Raw genomic sequence first — 6,431 nt, forward strand, 5'->3', positions numbered from 1 at the left:
GTCCTCTGGGGCCTCGGTAGCCCAGGCCGAGCCCTGCCCAAGAAGCCTGGGCACGGCCTGGGAAGGGAAGAGAAGCTGACATGTGGAACTGGGCTGAGATGGACACACGCCGTCTGCGACACACTGGTGGAAAGACGAGCCACAGGGCTGCGGACAGGTGGCCACAGGGCTGGCTCTCCGAACACACAGTGCCGACGGAGGACGCTCCGGCCTGACCAGGAGACAGCCAAGAACCCGGATCTGAAGAATCGCAAAGGACGTGGACAGACAGAACTGCTGGGCTGTCAGGGGACTGTCTGTGTGCCCATGGCCAGGGCCGGAGTCAGAATGCAAGGGAAAGCAGCCGCATGGAACAGTGACCACCACTGATGGGGACCCTGTGGCTTGCTGCAGCTGGCAGGGGGCCTTTTGGGGAACACGGGTCAGGGCCAGCCTGCAGGGAGCTGGCCATCACTCCTGGAGGAGCCCCGGCGGCCGCCGGCCACCCAGGCCTAGCCCGCACATTCCGAGAGCCAGCTGTTTTGCGGGTGGGGCGACTGTCCACGCACAACACACCGAGGAGAAGCCATGCCCGGCCTTCCACACTGCTCTGCACCCAGACACGCAACTTTCTTCTGGGTTCTCCGCCATCCTGTTGCCAGTCTCTGTCTCCAGGCGTCTGCGAACTGGCACGTGCCCCTGTCCATGCGTCTGTCTGGGCGAGTCTCTGTGCACGTGTACACGTGTGCCCGCATGTGTGTGGGAGCCGGGGCTCCCCCGGGGCTGGGGCGAGCAGTGGGGCGCCTGGGCCGGGTCAGGGCCGGGGGAAAGTGGGGCGGAGGTGGAATCCAGCCCCGGCGGCAGCAGGCGCGGCAGCTGAAACAGGTTGGGTCTGAAGCAGCAAGGCGCTGGGCTGCAGGGGAGGGGCCGGGACCTAGCTGAGCTGCCCAGCACCCACCCTCACGCCCAGTGCCCATCTCCCACCCCCAGCTCTGCTCAGTGGCAGTGGCAGGGACCAGGTGCAGGCCGGGGGAACACACCTGACTTGGCCCTGCCTCATCCCTGCAGAGTCCTGGATCCCCAGAGCAGGACCCAGGCCTGAGGACTGAGGCAGCACGTGGGCGGGTCTGGCCAGTCACCACCGTGCTGTGAGCCGGCCTCCTTCCTCTGTTTCAGAATGCCTTGTCTGTGCTTGTGTTGGCTGGCCTGCCTGGCCCCCGGGCTGAGGGGTACAGGTGAGTGAATGGAGCTGTCTGGATCTCAGAGGGCCCTGCCCCGAGGAGCCCGGCCCGCCGGCAGCGGGGCAGCGGCCTGATTGCACACGCACCTGCTGGCAGCAGGCCCTGGTGCCCAGCTCCTCAGCTATGACCCCTTGGCTCAGTTCAGGGGGCACAGATGACCCTTGGGCCAGCCTGGCCTGTCTCCTCTCTCAGGGCACAAACACAGCGCCCAGCAGGAGGTCAGGGCCACCCAGCCTCAGGCACAAGCAGCCCCGATCCTGACGGCCAAACTCTGGGCCGCCCCAAGGCCCTGAGCAGCATCAGGAAAGGCATACCTCAGCTTAGCCGCCTCTGCTGACCAGTGAAGGGCAGGGGCGGTGCCTCCAGCCGCATACAAGGCCCACCTGGTCAGGACAGCATGGAGGGCCAGGGAAGGGGGCCCCTGCTGGGCTCGGGGGCCAACGGGCTTCCAAAGTTTCTCGGCCTGTGACCTGGATGGGCGAGCTGACCAAGCACTCTCCACCTGTCCTCCCACACAACCCATAGGTCAGGGTTTGCACAGTTTGGTCCCCAAGGTCAAGCACCGCTTCTGGCCACAGAGACTGTAGGCAGGGCTGTGTCTGGACATGGTCATGGACCACCCCATCAGTACTCCAGCTGGGCCACGGCTCTCTGGGCACCAGCCTTGTGGCTTGCTCCCGCCCAGCTCCATGAACAACACAAGGCCTGCGGGTGCTCCTCAGGGCTCAATGCTGTGTAGCACGGGGAGGCCACACAGGCCACGGCGGGAGGTGGTGGGCTGGAGAGACGGCCCCATGGACAGCGGGACCAGCAGCCACGCCGGGTGGGAGCAAGGTGGGTGTGGATTTTTGCCGGCACCAAGGTGGCCCTGGCAATCAGGAATACGTACCATGCATGGGACTCCTCCCTGCAGGTGGAGACGTGAAGTTGGGACACCAGAAGTATCCCAGCTTGGCCGCCCACAGCCTGCCCCCCACCTCCAACAGACCCACTTCTGGTCCATCTTTAAAGGCCAGCCTGCCACCCACAGGCCCTTAACTCCTTGGGACTGCACGGGGCAGAGTGGGTCCAGGTGGCCCCATGGGGCACCCAATCCAGCAGCACAGGCTAGATGCTGGGTAACTTGAGAGGTGCCGGAGGTCCTCTCAGGATGGGTGCTGTCACCCCAGGGACATTGCAGGGTCCTCGCACTGCCATGGGGCAGGAGCTGGGAGGGACTTTAAACCACAAAGACACGCACTGCATACAGACTCAGCCTGTCACAATGGCACACATGTGGACCATCCAGCCCTCCCCTCCCTGGCGGGCAGGGGCCCTGCACAGCCCTGCCCACCCTTAACTCTCAGTACCCTCATCTGAGAAGTGGGGCCCAGCTCCAAGCTCTGAGCACCCCGCAGGAGGTGAGACCAGCAGTCCAGTTGGGGCTGGGGAGAGGCAAGGGTGTGCCAGCCAGCACGGGCTCAGCCCCTTCTCCAGGGCAGCACAGAAGACATTCAAATGAGAAACAAATGTGGAAGGCGCAGCCCAGCCCCTGCCCAGCCCGCCATCCGGGCGCTCAGGTGGGTACTGACGAGCTTGCCTCAGGGGTTTGCATATGAATCAGCAAGGCCTGAACAACCCCGAAAGTCAGGGAGTGTCAGGGAGAGGGGGAAGACGGGTGCCCACTAGCAGGTGACAACAGGACTGTAAATAAGACTGGGCTGGGCTGCAGCCACTACATCAATCCCGGAAATCACGGAAAATATGCAGCGTGTGAGGGCCATGGACAGTGTGTGAGGAGCCATGGTCAGTGTGTGTGAGGGGCCATGGACAGTGTGTGTGAGGGGCCATGGACAGTGTGTGAGGGGCCATGGTCAGTGTGTGTGAGGGGCCATGGCAGTGTGTGTGAGGGGCCATGGACAGTGTGTGTGAGGGGCCATGGACAGTGTGTGAGGGGCCATGGACGGTGTGTGTGAGGGCCATGGACAGTGTGTTAGGGGTCATGGACAGTGTGTGAGGGGCCATGGACAGTGTGTGTGAGGGCCATGGACAGTGTGTGAGGGGCCATGGTCAGTGTGTGTGAGGGGCCATGGCAGTGTGTGTGAGGGGCCATGGACAGTGTGTGTGAGGGGCCATGGACAGTGTGTGTGAGGGGCCATGGTCAGTGTGTGTGAGGGGCCATGGCAGTGTGTGTGAGGGGGCATGGACAGTGTGTGAGGGGCCATGGACAGTGTGTGTGAGGGTCATGGACAGTGTGTGTGAGGGGGCATGGCAGTGTGTGAGGGGCCATGGACAGTGTGTGTGAGGGGCCATGGACAGTGTGTGTGAGGGGCCATGGACAGTGTGTGAGGGGCCATGGACAGTGTGTGTGAGGGGCCATGGACAGTGTGTGTGAGGGCCATGGACAGTGTGTGTGAGGGGCCATGGACAGTGTGTGAGGGGCCATGGTCAGTGTGTGTGAGGGGCCATGGACAGTGTGTGTGAGGGGCCATGGACAGTGTGTGAGGGGCCATGGACAGTGTGTGTGAGGGGCCATGGACTGTGTGTGTGAGGGCCATGGACAGTGTGTGTGAGGGGCCATGACAGTGTGTGTGAGGGGCCATGACAGTGTGTGTGAGGGGCCATGGACAGTGTGTGTGAGGGGCCATGGCAGTGTGTGTGAGGGGGCATGGCAGTGTGTGTGAGGGGCCATGGACAGTGTGTGTGAGGGGCCATGGACAGTGTGTGTGAGGGGCCATGGTCAGTGTGTGTGAGGGGCCATGGACAGTGTGTGTGAGGGGTCATGGACTGTGTGTGTGAGGGGCCATGACAGTGTGTGTGAGGGGCCATGGTCAGTGTGTGTGAGGGGCCATGGACAGTGTGTGTGAGGGGCCATGGACAGTGTGTGTGAGGGGGCATGGCAGTGTGTGTGAGGGTCATGGACAGTGTGTGAGGGGCCATGGACAGTGTGTGTGAGGAGGGGCCATGGCAGTGTGTGTGTGGGGCCATGGACAGTGTGTGTGAGGAGGGGCCATGACAGTGTGTGTGAGGGGCCATGGACAGTGTGTGTGAGGGGCCATGGTCAGTGTGTGTGAGGGGCCATGGACAGTGTGTGAGGGGCCATGGACAGTGTGTGAGGGGCCATGGACAGTGTGTGAGGGGCCATGGTCAGTGTGTGTGAGGGTCATGGACAGTGTGTGTGAGGGTCATGGACAGTGTGTGAGGGGCCATGGCAGTGTGTGTGAGGGCCATGAACAGTGTGTGAGGGGGCATGACAGTGTGTTGGTGAGGCCATGACAGTGTGTGTGAGGCCATGACAGTGTGTGTGAGGGCCATGGACAGTGTGTGTGAGGGGCCATGGCAGTGTGTGAGGGGCCATGGACAGTGTGTGTGAGGGCCATGGACAGTGTGTGTGAGGGGGCATGGACAGTGTGTGTGAGGGGCCATGGCAGTGTGTGTGAGGGGGCATGGCAGTGTGTGAGAGGCCATGGCAGTGTGTGTGAGGGGCCATGGACAGTGTGTGTGAGGGGCCATGGCAGTGTGTGAGGGGCCATGGTCAGTGTGTGTGAGGGGCCATGGACAGTGTGTGTTAGGGGCCATGGCAGTGTGTGTGAGGGCCATGGACAGTGTGTGTGAGGGGCCATGGACAGTGTGTGTGAGGGGCCATGGACAGTGTGTGTGAGGCCATGACAGTGTGTGTGAGGGGTCATGGACAGTGTGTGTGAGGGGCCATGGACAGTGTGTGTGAGGGGCCATGGACAGTGTGAGAGGAGGGGCCATGGTCAGTGTGTGTGAGGGGCCATGGTCAGTGTGTGTGAGGGCCATGGACAGTGTGTGTGAGGGGCCATGGACAGTGTGTGTGAGGGGCCATGGACAGTGTGTGTGAGAGGCCATGACAGTGTGAGAGGAGGGGCCATGGTCAGTGTGTGTGAGGGGCCATGGTCAGTGTGTGTGAGGGGCCATGGTCAGTGTGTGTGAGGCCATGACAGTGTGTGTGAGGGGTCATGGACAGTGTGTGTGAGGGGCCATGGACAGTGTGTGAGGGGCCATGGACAGTGTGAGAGGAGGGGCCATGGTCAGTGTGTGTGAGGGGCCATGGTCAGTGTGTGTGAGGGGCCATGGACAGTGTGTGTGAGGGGCCATGGACAGTGTTTGTGAGGGGCCATGGACAGTGTGTGTGAGGGGCCATGGACAGTGTGTGTGAGGGGCCATGGACAGTGTGTGTGAGGGGGCATGGACAGTGTGTGTGAGGGGCCATGGCAGTGTGTGTGAGGGGGCATGGCAGTGTGTGAGGGGCCATGGCAGTGTGTGTGAGGGGCCATGACAGTGTGTGTGAGGGGGCATGGCAGTGTGTGTGGGGCCATGTTCAGTGTGTGAGGGGCCATGGACAGTGTGTGTGAGGGGCCATGTACATGTGAACAAGCCCACGTACACATATGTGAGGAGCTATAACTGACTGCACACTCTGCCCTTCCTCAGAGCCCCTTAGTCCTGTCACCTTCTCCCTTGGGTTCTAGCAATCTGGCTAATGTCCTTCTGCCTCCCCCGTAAAGCAAAGCTGTCCTAGTGTTTATGTGAGCACCCATGCAGAGCTCCCGGCCCCTTCTGAGAGCCCCCAGTGGGGTGGGGTAGGGCCCTGAAGTTGTAGCCCACACGAGAGTGAGGGAGCAGGTGGGCCCTGTTCCTGCCACCACCAGTGCGTGTCCTTGGGGACTGCCAGGGGGCAGGGCTGACAGGTGCCTGGACTGGGCCTGTCCCTCCATGGAACACTGGGCAGGTGGTGGCCCAGAGAGCTGTTGACAATGGCTCTTTGCAGTAGTTGAGGGGAGGGTTGGGGGGTCCCAGGCTCAGCAGGGGGCTCCATGGGAGGCAAGGTTCAGGCGGGGGGAGGCTTGTTAGTCCCATTAATCAAGGCCACAGCTGGGCAGGATGGAGGCCTCGAGGGACACAGTGGGGCTTCGGGAGGTGGGCGGGGTCAGACCTGTACCTGGTAGCAGGCATCCTGGCAGGGAGCGTCTGTGTGGGGGGTCCTGTGCTGGCACTGCTTGCCAGGGCCTCCAGCAGGTCACGGAAGCTTCTGGGTTGCAGGCACAGCCACAGCCCTCAAGGACCGCTGGAGAGCGAGCCTCAGGCGCCTCCCTGGACGGCTCCTAGCCCTGCTCTGCCCCGGGTCCGCGGGAGCTCTGCATGTCCCTGGTCTCGTCCACAGCCTCCTGCCGGGGGACCTGTGCACGCAGCACACCACACAGCCCG

The sequence above is a fragment of the Ochotona curzoniae genome, unplaced genomic scaffold, assembly GCF_017591425.1.
Source record: "Ochotona curzoniae isolate NIBS_2020 unplaced genomic scaffold, NIBS_Ocur_1.0 scaffold_4937, whole genome shotgun sequence".
Classification (NCBI taxonomy): domain Eukaryota; kingdom Metazoa; phylum Chordata; class Mammalia; order Lagomorpha; family Ochotonidae; genus Ochotona; species Ochotona curzoniae.